The sequence below is a fragment of the Narcine bancroftii genome, chromosome 10 (assembly GCF_036971445.1).
Source record: "Narcine bancroftii isolate sNarBan1 chromosome 10, sNarBan1.hap1, whole genome shotgun sequence".
NCBI classification, from domain to species: Eukaryota; Metazoa; Chordata; class Chondrichthyes; order Torpediniformes; family Narcinidae; genus Narcine; species Narcine bancroftii.
The window spans coordinates 96,745,548-96,761,534 of record NC_091478.1 but is presented as its reverse complement, the minus strand read 5'-3'; the positions used below and the strand labels follow the sequence as shown (position 1 = coordinate 96,761,534).

Here is a 15,987-nt window from a genome sequence, read left to right as displayed (position 1 = left end):
AAACTAGTCCAGCACCACACCTGCATTATTAGAACAGTGAGCCAGTTAGAACAGGCCTTTCAGCCCACAATGTTGTGCTGACCCATGTAAACCTATTCCGCAACAATCTAATCCTTTCCTAACTCACACCCATAACTCTCTATTTTTCTTACAGCCACGTGTTTATCAAAGATTCTTTTGAGTATCTCTATTGTAGCAGTCTCCACCACCACCACAAACTACCTGTGGCTTCCCCTAAACTTTCTTCCACTCACCTTAAACAGATTGGCAGCAAGTCTGGTGCAGCGGTTAGCGCAACGCTTTTACAGCGCCAGCGATCGGGTCCGGACTTGGGTTTGAACCTGCGCTGACTGTAAGGAGTTTGTATGTTTTCACCGTGCTTGAGTGGGTTTTCTTTGGGGGGGGCTCCCATTTCCTCCACTGTTCAAATGTACTGGGCGTGTAGGTTAATGGGGTGTAAATTGGACAGCACAGATTCATGGGTCGAAATAGCCTGTTACTGTGCTGTATGTCTAAATTTAAAATTTAAATATTCAGTAGTCCTTGATATTGCTACGTTACCTCTCATCCTTCATCACTCCAAAGAGAAAAGCCCTAGCTCTATCAAGCTTGCCTCATTATGACATATTCTCCAATCCAAACAATATCCTGAGGTAAATAGTTAAACAAGAAAGCCCGCAGATTCTGTGAATGTAATTTAAAACACAACAGTGCTGGAGGAGCTCAGCAAGTCACAGAGTATTCTTTATGTAGGAAAAGTAAAGATACATAACCAAGGTTTTGGGCCTGAGCCCTTCATCAAGGTACAGTATGTGCAAAAAGCAGGCAGGTGCCTGAGTAAAACAGTGGGTGGGACGAGGCAGGGAGAGAAGCACAGGCCCGCAGGCAAGAGGTCATAGGTAGATAATGGCTGGGAGGGCAGAAGAAAGCAAATCTGGGAAGTGATGGGGGGGGGGGGGGTTGGGGGGATAGATCTCTGAATGGAAGGAAAGGGGGGGTGGGGGTGAGGAGCTGGAGAAACTGAGACAGAGGGATGGGAAGAGAGCCAGAGAGAAAAGGGGCCAATGGAAACCAGAGAAGTTGATGTTAATGCCATCTGGATGGAAAGTGCCCAGATGGAATAATGGCTGTTGTTCCTTCAATTTGCAGGTGGCCTCGATTTCACAGTGCATGAGGCCATGGACTGACATTCTGGTGAATCTCCGCTGCATCCTCTCCAAAGTGGCAATGCTCTCTGTTCTAATTCAATTCAAATCCATGTTCCCCAGATTATTGGACAAACCAACCAGTCCTGCTCCCACTAGAATAAATCTTACTCCAGTTTTGTTTTTTATATTTTCCTGTTGAATCTGCCAACTGCCATTTTAGCTCGCCGAATTAAAACAACAGTCCTCATGTTCCTCTACTTCTTCCGATTATTGTAATTCTGTCTGCTCTAGTTATTAACCAGTGATGCTTTGTAAAAATTCCTCACCATTTTTAACACTTTGATCAATTCACAATCTCACAATTCAGAAATGGTGCTTCAAGAGCTTTTTCATGCTGGTAGGAATACAGTGCTGGCAGAGCAAGTTTGTAAATACATATCAATACCGTTTGGTAATGTTTTATTAAGTGTGCTGAAAAGCATCCAGCTCAGCGAGAACTGGCAGCCATGACAGGAGACGGAGAGGCTATGGAGAGGGTTAGGATTTTGCAACATAATCGCTCTTTAATGAGCTGTTTGAACTGGCTACAGAATTTAACCTGCTTAAATTCGCTTTCAGTAATGCTCTGTTCACTGGCACTGATCAGAGGCATTCAGTTTTCAGAATCTGGCCCTCACGAGTAAGACCAGCATCTATTTTCTTAATTTCCGATACGTTGTGTGGCCACAGAGTCACTGAGTTCTACAGCATGGAAACAGGCCTTTCTATCCAATTTGCCCATACCAACCTGCATTTGGCCCTTATCCCTCCAATCCTTTCCTATCATATACCTGTCTAAATGCCTTTTGAAGACTATATGTGTCTGTTTCTACCAGTTCCCCTGGCAGCTCATTCCAAACGCCCACGTCCCTCTGTGTGATAAATTTGTCCCTCGGGTCCCTTTTAAACCTATCCCTTCTCTCTTTAAATTTATGACCTCTAGTTTCAGATTCCCCTAGCCATGGGGAATAAAAATACTGACTATTTATTGTATCGATGCTCCTCATGATTTTATAAACCTTGATATGGTCCCCCTAAGCCTCCTTCACTCCAGGGAGAAAACCTCTCCTTGCAATTGAAGCCCTCCAGTCCCAGTAATATTCCTGTGAAACCTTTCTGCATCATGTTAATATCATTCCTCTCACTGCATGTCCAGAACTATACGCAATACTTCAAGGGCCTCACTAACCCTTGGAACAGGCCTTTCTACCCAATTGGATAGAAAGTTGGAACGTGATGCTCCTGTACTCAGTTCCCTTGCCAAAGTAATAACAATCTGCATTTATATAGCACCCACACCCTCCACACTTGAGGACCCTGGCATGTCAAATGCCTTCTTCACCACCCTGTCTAGATGTTGTCACTGTCATGAGACTACACACCTGTACCCCAATTCTCTGTCCTACCGCACACCCAGGCCCCTACCACTCATGAGTACGTCCTGCCTTGGGGTAACTTCACAAAGTTTAACATCTCACACTTGTCAGAGTTAAATTCCATTTGCCACTCCCTGGCCCACTGTTCCAGTTCATCTCGATCCAGTTTGTAATCTTGGGTAACTTTCACTGACCACGATGTCACCAATTTTGGTGTCATCTGCCAACTAATTCACCATGCTAACAGCAGTGGATCCAGCATCATTCCTCATGGCTGTTGGCTGAAGGATAAACAAATGCAGAACCACAAGAAAACGGCTCCCATGACTTTTTCAGGGAATCACTTGAGAGAGAAGACTTGGCTTCACTTCAATATTCCGTTCAAAGTGCCCAAAAGTCCACATGCTCCATGATTTATCCCCAATGAAAAGTACCATTGTTCAACATTTCACATTCTAATCTCCCAGCACTTAACAAGCAAAGACTAGGACAATGGAGGCTTGTCCATAACAAAATAACCCTTGTCATGAAATGATTTGTCTCGCAAACACATTGTTTGTCTTGTTAAAAAAAACCATTAGTGAAATGGTGAAAAATTCATCAAAGAAATCTGCTGAAGCTGACACAAGAACGCAAAGATTTGCTTTTGATGAAATGTCTGTCAAAGAGTTTGAGGAGATATTAACAATCACCTTGTTTGTGTTGCATCTTGTTCAGTTTTCATTTTATTTTCAAATGATCTCAAACCCCACATCTCCAAATAGAAACTAGGGGTCACATGCTCAGAATAAACAGATGAATCTTTGGAATTCTTAACCCATATGAAGGCTTAGAAACAGTATATTCAAAAGATTAGAGACATACAGCACAGAAATAGGCCATTTGGCCCAACTCATTTATGCTGACCAAGTAACCTAGCTCAGCTAGTCTCTGTAGTAAAACACGAAAATCTGCTGACACCATGATTGAAGTAAAAACAACGCTGGTGAAACTCAGCTAGTGTACGATGAAGGGCTCATGCCCAAAATATTTATCTTTGCTACATGAAGTATACTGTTTGACCAACTGTGTTTCTCCAGCGTTGTGTTTTTACAGGGTAGTCTCTGTGTTTGGCCTATAACCCTCAATATGTACCTATTGAAACGTCTTATTTATTTACAATGCCTTAGCAGCCAATTCTGGCCATTGAAAAATGTGCTACCCAGTTACACCATATCAACCGTCCAACTCCAAACATATTTGGAGGGTGGGAGGAAACAGGAGCACCCAGAGAAAACCCCCACAGTCACAATGAGACCAGACAAACTCCTTACAGAGAGCACCTGATCCGCTGGTGCCGTTTGCACTGTAAGAGCACTGTGCTGACTGCTACTTAAAAATTGTAACCATACGCGCCTCTGGCAGCTCGTTCCACACATCTACCACTCTCAGGAGCCTTTTAAATTTTTCCCCTCCAACAAATCAACAGCCTCTAATCTTCGTCTCCTCTACCCTGGGACAAAGGCTGTGACCTTAAAAGTTCAAAGTTTGCGTCACCACATGAGTGACATCCCCTCAAGGGAGAACCCAAGTAATGTCATCCAATGAAAGCATTGGGTGACGTTACTCTGGGAGGTTAGTTCTCTTTCCTATGAGTGCCTACTTTTGTCAAACACACTGGATGCACACTTCCAGCCAAGGTTCGCATCGCAAACCATCACAGCCACATTGGAGCTTGCTAAAGCAATAGCGACCAGAAGATATAGAGCACCAACATCCACTGTGACTTAGGACCTCATGGAGTGGGAGGGGTTGGGGGGTAGGGGTTGACCAGCATCAGTGGGAGAAAAAGAAAGCGAAAAGAATTTGAAAATACCATCTTTCAGGAGGGGTTAAACAGGCGGGGGATTTTACTCCTTGGAGGGGCAGGAGGATGAGGGGTGATCTCATAGGGACGTAAAAAATCAGAATAAAAATAAATGGGGGAAACACAGAGAGCCTTTTGCTTAAAGTAGGGGAATCGGTGACCAGAGAATATAGGTTTAAGGTAAGGAGGGGGATATTTAACAGAGGAGTGTAGGGAAATCGGTGACCAGAGAATATGGGTTTAAGGTAAGGAGGGGGATATTTAACAGAGGAGAGTAGGGAAATCAGTGACCAGAGAATATGAGTTTAAGGTAAGGAGGGGGATATTTAACAGAGGAGAATAGAGGAGTCGGTGACCAGAGAATATGGGTTTAAGGTAAGGAGGGGGATATTTAACAGAGGAGAGTAGGGAAATCGGTGACCAGAGAATATGGGTTTAAGGTAAGGAGGGGGATATTTAACAGTGGAGAGTAGAGGAGTCGGTGACCAGAGAATATGGGTTTAAGGTAAGGAGGGGGATATTTAAGAGGAGAGTAGAGGAGTCGGTGACCAGAGAATATGGGTTTAAGGTAAGGAGGGGGATATTTAACAGAGGAGAGTAGGGAAATCGGTGACCAGGGAATATGGGTTTAAGGTAAGGAGGGGGATATTTAACAGAGGAGAGTAGAGGAGTCGGTGACCAGAGAATATAGGTTTAAGGTAAGGAGGGGGATATTTAACAGAGGAGAATATGGGAATCGGTGACCAGAGGATATAGATTTAAGGAAAGGAGGAGGATATTTAACAGAGGAGAATATGGGAATCGGTGACCAGAGAATATATGTTTAAGGTAAGGAGGAGGATATTTAACAGTGGAGAGTAGAGGAGTCGGTGACCAGAGAATATAGGTTTAAGGTAAGGAGGGGGATATTTAACAGAGGAGAGTAGAGGAATCGGTGACCAGAGAATATGGGTTTAATGTAAGGAGGGGGATATTTAACAGAGGAGAGTAGAGGAATCGGTGACCAGAGAATATAGGTTTAAGGTAAGGAGGGGGATATTTAACAGATACCTGAAGGGTAACTTTTTTTTTAATAAGGTGATGGGTGTATGGAACAGGCTGATGGGTAACTTTTTTTTTAATAGGGTGGGGGGTGTATGGAACAGGCTGATGGAAGTTTTTTTTAATAGGGTGGAGGGAGTATGGAACAGGCTGACGGAAGGTTTTTTTAATAGGGTGATGGGTGTATGGAACAGACTGACGGAAGTTCTTTTTTTTTTATAGGGTGGTCGGTGTATGGAACAGGCTGACTGAAGACGTGGTTGAGGCAGCTGCTATTGCAATGTTTACAAAGCTTTGGATACATGTGTATTTTTTCCAGATTCCTGACGAAAGCCTCAGGCCCGATACGTTGGTTACCCTTCACTTCCTGTGGATGCTGTGTGACTTACTGAGCTGCTCACGCACTTTTGGCTATTGCATTCAACCCCAGCATCTGCAGTCATTCATGTTTACCTCTGGATGAAGACATGGATAGGATGGGTTTGGACAGATATGGGCAGGAATGACTAGTGTGGATGGGACATTTTGGTTGACATGAGGGAAGCCACTCGGTCATGGGGAGAACGTCCAAGCTCCACACCAGGGCTCATGGCTGAACCTGGACCCATAGAAGTGGAGCACCAGAGAAGGGGGAATTCCAAGGATTGTGATCAGTCAGCTGTTGGGTGCGGAGTACAAGCACCTCTTGGTATCGTAAATGGACATTCAAGCACTCCTTAGCTCAGCAAGAAGGAGTGAGACCAACTGGAGGGCACAGAGCAGCTGGTCCATACACAGAAGAAGCATCATCCAAGTAAAGTAAACTTCTGCTTTCATTTCATAAAGAGTCTAATCTTTCTATGCCCAGAAGAAATCAACAGGAATTTTCAGGTGCTCATTTATCTTTGTGATGCCTGCTTCTGGGTATTCACAAAATGCAATGAACACCTCTCAAGATGCTGAAAGGCGCTGGCTATAAAATGTAACCGGGAGCAGGCTCTTCAACTGTTTGCCAGCACAGGTTCAGGTTTAAAATGAACCAGCCTGGAGTGAGATGGAAGATTAAGAAAAATACTTTCCTCACAGGACAAAGGAGCGAGCTCCCATGCTGAGGCCATTAAATCCATTGCGAAAAGCTGAGATAAAAATGACAGAAGAGGAGAAACTGAGCCAATGGAAGGAGTTTAGGAGTTTCTCAAAGGTGGTAGGGTTAGCATAGCAGTTAGTGCAATGCTGTTGCAGTGCCAGCTAACATCATTCAAATACAGCACTGTCTGTAAGGGGTTTGTAATTTCTCCCCATGTCTGCGCAAGATTCCTCGAGGTGCTCTGGTTTCCTCCCACCGCTCAAAATGTATGGGGGTTGTAGGTCAATGGGGTGTAATTGGGTGGCACGGGTGAAAAAGTCTGCATGAAAATTAAAATTTAAAAAAATTGAAGTCTCTGCAATGATTATATAAAGACCTTCGAGGGCAGAGAGCTCCCTCGGATGCCAACACATTCACATTAAAAAGCAACGACTGCAGAGGCCAGGAATCAAATACCAGGAATGCTGGGAATACTCAGCATGCCAGGCCGGCTCTGTGGAGAGAGGTAGAGACCATAACGATGTGTTGATTGAGTGCTCCTTGGCACTCCAGTGTTGAGTTGGGGTGGTCCTTGTACCAAGTTTCTGCCCCATGGCAATGGGTGGCCCATTTACCATTTAGCACAACGCGATTACAGTGCCAGCGACCCGGGTTCAAATTCAATGCTGTCTGTAAGGAGTTATTGTGTTCTCCCCATGTCTGCATGAGTTTTCTCCAGGTGCTCCAGTTTCATCCCATGCTCCAAAGAGGTACGGAGTTAGTAGATTAATTGATCACATGGGTGTGATTAGACAGCATGGGCTCCTGGGTCTGTTATCGTGCTGTATCACTAAATTTAAAATTAAATTAAATCACTTCGATCTATGAAAGCAACTGGTCCCCAAATCTCTGGTAGCAGTGTTCACTTGACATCAATGGGTGGCTTTGAATCCAAAGATCGGAGACCATTTTGATAACACAAGTAAGCTATTCCAAGTCTTTTTTTCTAGAGTCTCTAGTGTCTGGATAAAATAGTCCACAAAGTTAAATCAAGATGTCACTTATCCTCTTGGGTCAATACAAAAGATCTCCTGTTCTAAGAATGGCAGTGAAGTTCTCTCCAATGTACAGTGTAATCTCCTCCAATGGAATGTGCTAATTGGTTGGTTTATCTTGTTTCTATTTGTGGGAGCTTGTTGCTTACCAATCGGCAGCTCCGTTTCCAAAACTTGCAATCAAATGTTTTACATCCATTGTGAAGGTTACTCTTGATTTGTTAATGATTTTTAGCTACTTTTTTTCGCGAAGCTAGGGACATCTGTCAACGAGAGAGGAGAGATTAAAGAGGGAAAGGAAAAAGGGAGAGAGTGGGAAAAGGAGAGAGAAAGAAAGCGAGAAATCAGAGAGAGAAGAAGGAGAGAGGGAGACAGACAACAGAGGTAGGGGAAAAGAAAAAGGTAAAAATAGAAAGAAAGAGGAAAGAAAAAGAGAGAAAACAGAAAAAGTGAGAGAGAGAGAGGGAGGAAGAGAAATGGGGGGGGGGGGGGTAAAATGAATTGCATGTGTGTACATGCATAATCTCTTCAATTGAACTTGCAGTGCTACCAGTTCTTGCTGCCTGAATAAACTGAACCTCCAAACCATTTAATGCTGAAGCCTAAATAAAAAAATATTTCATCATTATCAAGGTTAGGAACAGGTCCATACCGGAGGGAAGTGAGGAACTGGTGTCGGGGACAAATTAAAATGGCAACGATCTAAATCTGACCAAGGTAGTGCAAACTCAGGCCTAAGGTCCATGGCAAGTTGCACCAAGCTGTTCTGAAATTCACTGCTTGGGCCCATTTGAGCAATGTTGCTGTTTGTACTGACGAGGAGATATGATGCTGACAGATGACAGAGGGGAGGTGGGCAGATGGGGACACAATCATTTTGAACTCATTCTGATCTTCAGCACGTGGTCTGAGAAAATTGTGGGAGCAGAATCAGCTGTGTAATGGGTCAAAAGCAAAAGAGGTGCGTAATCGGAAAAGAGCAAGTTGCAAGTCTGTGGGGAAAGAGACCAATTGGAGAACTTTGTCAATAAAGATGAAGCGGAACCCTGTACTTGCAGAGCAAGGTTCAATTATATGAGTCAAGTTCTCCCCAGAAACATTCAAGACAACAGAAATGAATTAATAGATGGCTCATTGCAAAATTTATCACTGAATTAAATCTAACTCATTCCACTGGTGCCACAGTCAAACATTGTGTTCTTTCCCCCACATTGTGCTCCACTTGATACAAGACATGACTGCTTGTAGTGTTTCGAAGGGGATTAATGACCCCTGCTAACCTATAACCCAACCAGATAAGCATTGGGATGAAGCCGGAACATTCTGGAAAATTCTCATTGGGTTCAGGAGCATCCACGGAGAGGACAACCAAGTTAAACATCACTGGTTATGAATCACTAGGCTCTGAGGAAGGAACGTCAGCCTGGAACGTTAAGTCTGCTTCCGCAGTTCCTACCTGACTTTCTGAATAATTTCCATCTTACATTTCTTAATTTAAAATTAAACACGCATTTCCAGCCCACAAGCCCGTGCTTTCCAATTACACCCATTTGACTTACAACCCCCGTATTTTTTTTTTAAAGGATGGGAGGAAACCCACACAGACACAGGACACACAAGCTCCTCACAGACAGCACCAGATTCGAACCCCGACTGCTGGCGTTGTAATAGCATTGTAATAGTTACTTCCAACTGAGCACTCCAAGGAACTGCGTTTGGAATACATTCACTTTTGCAAGATGAACCTTGCTGACAAAGGTATTGTTAAGTCACCAAACGTGCAATTCCCAGATCGGTAATTGAGAGGAACGAATTGTAATCCTATCACATTAGGTGGCCACTTGAAATGTGATTATCAGTTCTGATCTTTAAAGATAGGCTGTTGCGACCATGAAAATACCAATATGCTTCGAACACTGGTATTTGATTTTAATTCATAATTCCAGAAGCTGCAGATGTTTTTTTTTTGAGCTGTTGCTTTAAAATCTTGTCTACTGATTAGCGAAAAGAGATTTGTGTTCTTCACCAAACGACTCCGAACCATGAAACGTGTCAGTTGTGGGGTTGGATCAGGGCAGGGGGATTATCGCATATCAAGAGAAAGTTGGAACAATGTCCCAAGAAACTTCCACCTGCTCGTAGTTTTGTTATTTCTCTGAAGTAGCTCGAGGTTGCAGGACACGTACAGAAGGGGGGTTAAAAGGATTAATCATTGTCCCCAGGAAATAATGGGAAGGAAACTTGATTCATTGCCAAGGCGCAGAAACAGGCAACTGAGTCCCTGCTGACCATCAACAAACGATTTAAATGAATCCCAACCTACCAACCAGCACGTCTTTCCAATGTGGGAATAAACCAGAGCATTCGTGGAAACCTATACAGTCACATGGAGAACGTGCAAATTCCACACAAACAGAACCCAGGGTCAAGACTGAACACAGGTTGTTGGAGGTGGGAGGCAGCACCATTGCGCCACCCACATAATGGGGTGGGTATCTTCTATGGCGTCAGAACATTCAGAGAGTGGCCCCTATCTGGAATGAACTGCCAGAGGAAACTGTAGAAGCGGGAATAATTATGACAGTGAAAAGATGATTGGGCTTATGCATAAATAGGAGAAAGAGCTGAACCAAATACAGGCAAGTGGGAACCATCCCAGAATGCCAACTTCATCAGAATGCAAGAGTTGGGCTGAAGGGCCTCCTCTGTGCAGCACGACTGATCTGGAGGTGATTGGCAGGATTATGCAGTGAATGGCGTAGGCTTAAAAAGCAGTATGAAGATGGTTCTCCAAAAGTTTCTCAGTAAGGTCCCTGCCCTTTCAACCTTCCTTCCTCCTTTTCCGTTGCCTTGCGCGGTTTGTCACAGGCTCATCTCTCACCTGACACTCTAGGAAACATGCTCAAAATAAACATCTACCTCTTTAGAATGAATTCCAGTCCCTGAGCTGGAGAGAGACAGGACTTGGTTTGTCAGTTAAAAGCAAAAGATTCGTTTTGTTTCATAACCTGTCACTTCTCATTTTCTCCTGACCACTCAGGCTCCTGAGATGAATCCTCAGTGTTTTATGTGCTTTGTTTGATTTGCAGAGAACTGAGAACTGAAACAAAATTTAAAGGGCACTCACTGTCATTTATAAAATATTAAGTCCAGTATCTCGTATTTTACTCCCTGTACAACATTATCGATTTGGCATTTGACTTATTCAGCCAGATGTTGTCACATCTACGATGAAGTGAAGGTGAATAATTGGAGTTAATACAAAATTCTGAATGTGCTCATGCAAAGCCTCAAAGGATGGTCTGCCCCCAGAGAGGTGGGCATCGTTGCTGTTTCTGCATCTTCACTCCCTTCCCCCGAAGATCAATGCCATCCCCTGGACAGTTTCCCAGCATGTGAGCGTGGAGGGGAGCCACCAGAATCTTGCCTGGTTTGGAACATTTCCACTGTGAGAGAAGATTGGAGATAAGCGAGTCTGGAGCGGAGGAGATTAGACGAGGAGTAAGGGGTAAAGATGGGGCTGACTTCAGGAGACTAATCCCTGTATCAGACAAAGATCAGATCAGAGGACACAAGTTTGGGGGAAGGGAAGGAAGATTTAGAGAGGACCTATTCTATACAGCACAGCAGAAGGCCTATCCAGCCCATGGAATCCATGCCACTCAATTAATCTACCAACCCCATAAGTTTTTGGGGAGGGTTAGGAAGAAACAGGAGCATGCAGGGGAAAACACATGCAGGTCAAGGGAAAAGATGCAAACTCCTTACTGATAGCAGTATATTGAAACCCAGATTGCTAGTGCTAACCACTGTTCCCATGATGTGATTTAACATCCCAACATCTGAAAAAGGTGCCTTCTATCTGCAGACTGCTTATTTTCAAGCATAATTCTTCTTGTCTTTCAGAAGTGTGCAATGCCCTTCAAGTTGGTAACTAAAAAAAGTGGAGAAGTCTCATCAGATGTGAAAAAAAAAACAACTTTCAAATTACGACTAAAAGACATTAAGTCACCCCTGTCAATATGCCTTAGTGGCTGAAAATCAATCACGGTCAATCCACAGAATGCAGCTCTACATTCCCATTGTGACAACTTCAGTTCCACTGCACTCAAGGTAATCAATGTTGAGATGTGGAGGACAGCCTGTGTACATCACTCCATAGTTGTGATCTTCCAGCAATAGGAAAGCTATCATTAAGCTGGAAAGAATTTAAAAATTCACAAGAGGATGCCCACAGGGACTGGAAGGTTTGAGCTATCAGGGGAGGCTGGTACTTTTCTCCCTGAGAAGATGACCTTAAAGAGCTTTACAGGATCATGGCGGGCAGACCCAAGGTAAATAGTCCTTATCCCCCAAGTAGGGAAGAGTCTAAAATCAGATGGCACAGATTTAAGGTGAGAGAGGAAAGATTTCAAAGGAACCAGAGCAGTATCTTCTTCACATAATGGGCCGTGGATATATGGTAAAGAATGGGACAACTGTAACTTGTAAAAGGCATTTATTCGGGGTCATGGAAAGAAAAGGCTGAAAGAAATACAAGCTGAATGTAAGCAAATGAATCAGCATGGATAAGTTGGGCTGAAGGGCCTGTTTCCATGCTGTAGAACTCTATGACTTTAAAGATCTGTGTCTAACACAGGGAACCAAGGAAGAACTTTTGGCCTTGCACTGTCCTCTGTTTAGGTAATTATGAGAAGCAAGTTGATCCAGGAGGCCCAATCAGAATGTCTTTTGCTACAGACAACCTGTTGAGAGGAAGGGGGTAGATTAGTTGGGTAATTTTTTTCTCTTTTTTATTATTAACACAAATAAATAAAGGGGGCTTAATTGCAGATTACAGATCATAATCACATAACAATGTGATCACATCAGAGAAGTATAAAATATCTATATAAAGGAATTTTTACATGTATTATTTGTATTCAGTATTATTTTTGGACATAGTACGAGTTATCATTTAATTTGTTTAATTATTATAATGATAGAATTTGATGTCCTGAATGAAGTAAGTTATGTAATAATTATGATTAATCTTCTAATTTACAATTGATATGTGACATATATATGATATGATTTAATTTAGTTTACCTTGTATAAAGGGTTTTTGTTAAACTCAATAAAAATACTTTTAAAAGAATGTCATTTGCTTTCATTCGTGCTGACTGACAGACTGTGAACTTTCAATTTTACTTTGGGCTTGTTGGACTGTCTGAAGAGTCATATCTTCCCGCTGAACCTATGGGAAGCACAATGGTTCTGACCATAATGTCAGACACATGTTCAATCCTGGCTTCAGGTGTTATCTGTGTTGAATTTGTACGTTCTCCCTGTCCTGCAGGCGCTACAGTGTCCTCCCGTGTCCTAAAGTTAGGTGAGCCATGTATATAGGTGAATGGCAGAGTCTTGAAAGTTGATAGAATGTTGGGAAGATAGGAATCATGCAGGATCAGTATAAATGGGGGGGAGATTTAAGCGGGCTGAAGGGGCCCCCTCTCGACCCTTTCTATCTGGAGAAATTGAACAACACACAAAACAAAAACATTCCAGCACAGTATAGGCCCTTCAGCCCATGATGTTATGCCGACTCACATAAATGTGCTCCACAGCAATCTCATCCTTCGCTACCTCACACCCATTACCTTTTTCTTACATCCACGTGCCTATCTAAAAGTCTTTTGAATGTCCTTATTGCACCAGCCTCCACCACCAACCTGACAATGCATTCCAGGCCCCCACCACTCTCTGTGTAAAAAAGTTTCCTCAGACATCTCCCCTAAACTTTCTTCCACTTACCTTAAACAGATGTCCTCTGGTATTCAGTCACTCCAGCAAAAAGGTATTAGCAGTCCACCCATTCTAAGCACCTCAATCTATTAAAAGGTACATGTTCTTCCAGCAAAAGAGCTGTTATCTCAGTGCATACCTTGAAGAGTAGGTCCAACAATAAACTCATTATTATTACTAACGTGCCTTGCATGTGTCCTTTACTATTTCCACCCCCCCCCCCTCACTTTCAATCTATGTCGTCCAGTTTTTGATATCCCCACCCTGAGAAAGAGACTACCCAATATGGACCTCTCGTAATTTATATGGATGGGACTGGGAGGTTGCTGCGCACTTCCTGAAATACCATGCCATTGTTAATTGCGTCTCTGTTTTGGATGCTGCACACTCTCTGTGCCCACATTAACAAACTACAGGCTGAGCATCCCTCAGATGAATGTCAGGCTCACACACAGGAAGATGAACAAGAATATATCTTCAAGAATCTGCATTCTTTTCATGCTGGTTCACTCCGAGTTCTGTTTTTATTTCTTCACACTGTGATTCAAGATAAGTTTCTTAATAAAGGCAGCTGACAGGGAGTGAAAGGATTCATTGGAAAAGTAACACACTCTCTGTGCTAGATTACAATGTACCGGTACATATTATATTATCATTAATCATAGTCATTTCCCAACTGACTGGCATCAGAAAGAAGCTATTGTGACAGCAACAGGTTTGAGTGTTGTGAGCGGTTTGAACTGTGAAACATTCATTCTTCCCACTCAACTGACAAGAGTGTAGCCCACCCATGGAAATTGAACTGGTAAGTGGACTGACCAGTCAGACCCAGAGTTTCTGACTCAGAGTGATAGAGAACAGGGAAAGGGCCCTTCGGCCCAATGAGTCCGTACTCTTAGCCCTGAAGGAAGAGTCCGACCTGACACGTCGACTATTCTTCATGTCACGCTGCTCGACCCTCCTTTTTGTTGTTCCAGATTCCAGCATCTGTAGTCTCCTGTGTGCCTCAAATATAGGCAGGGTCAACCCTGTGAGAAGCACATCCACACATTTGCCCCGAACCATTAAGGACAGGTGACTGGACATCCTGCCAGTTCTCATGTTTCCAGATGAAAAATGTAAGATCCTGAAGAACCCCTAAGTTATCATCAAAAATGATCTGCCCCTCAGAATGACCATCACTTCACTTGTGTGACAGGAGTGTTCGTCAATTAATGAACAGAATAAGCAAAAAGCAGGGAATCTCAGACGATCCTAGCTGGGGGAAGAGGTGAGGATTGATCCATGGCTGTGCAAAAGGAGACAGGGAAAAGGGAGAGAGACAGAGCTGGGGAGGGGGGAAGGTGATGGGAGGGGGGGAAGGTGATGGGGGGGGGGTAATGAAAGCCAGAGAAAGTCAATATTTATGCCATCCGGTTAGAGGGTGGGGATAGAGAATTGAAATAGGTATCCATTGCAGCAGGCAAAGCCAAGGTGTTCAACGAAGCGATCTCCCAGACTGCACCCAGTCTCTCCGATGTAGAGGAGACCACAACAGGAGTGCTGGATGCAGCATTCCCTTGCTGTCGTGTCTGACAATCATCTCATGCACTACCAGAAAGAGACCACCCGCAAATTGGAGGAAACATACCTGATCTTCCGACTGGGGACCCTCCAACCAGATGGCATCAATATCTGTTTCTCTGGCTTTCGTAAATACACCTCCCCTCACTTTTTCCTCAGCTCTCTCTCTCTCTTTTCCCTGTCTCCTTTCATACAGCCATGATCAATTCTTACGTTTCCCCTTATCATATCCAATTAACACCTTTTGTTGGTCTGGGTTCCATCCCTAGCCACCACTCTCTGTGTCCTGAGATTCCCTGCTATTTGTTCATTTTGCTCATTCCTTGAAGAGGGGCTCAGGCCTGAAATGTCGCCAATATATCTTTGTCCCCTCCAGCATTTCCGGGTGTTTTCATTGGTCCACTCTATCAAGGACATCTCTAAAAGATGGTGTCTCAAGAAAGCAGCCTCTATCATCAAGGACCCTCACCAAACAGCCCATGTCCTTTTCTCACTACAACTGTCAGGAAGGAGGTACAGGAGCCTGAAGACGAACACCTAGCATTACAAATCTGCTATCAAATTTCTGAATGGACAATTAACCCAAACCCTACCTCACATTTTTTTCTTTTTTTGCACTAATTACTTATTTTTAAATATTATAGTTATGGAGCTGTAATTTATAGCAATTTTGTACCTGTAACACACGATCTCCGCAAGACACAAATTTTGTGACATGTCCATGACATTAAACCTGATTCTGATTCTAAAATGGCCTTCAATGCTGAAGCCAGGATGCCTTGGTTCAAGAACTGTGTCCTTTTCCAACAGCTTCCGTGCTCTTGAGCCTTTCTTTACTGCGCCAACCTTAAAAGTTCTCTGGGACCACCCAACAGATCTTCACCACCCAGGCATGCCCTCTTCACACGATCACCATCAGGAAGGAGGTGCAGGAGCCTGAAGTCAAACAGCCAGCTGCAGATGGACAGCTTCTTCCCCTCTGCCATCAGATTTTGAATGGACAATGGTCCACATTTGCTCTAACTGCAAATATTCATTAAAGGTGAATATTCCTTCTTCTGTCCTTTCCTTTTTATTATATATTTTTTCC

At 43.5% G+C, this 15,987-nt stretch overlaps 1 protein-coding gene across 18 annotated transcripts in view; it reads right to left on the bottom strand.

The window, feature by feature from the left end:
* The window catches only part of LOC138745024 (cadherin-11-like), a 193,918-nt gene that overhangs the window by 133,890 nt on the left and 44,041 nt on the right, over window positions 1-15,987 (bottom strand). The window lies entirely within an intron of this gene.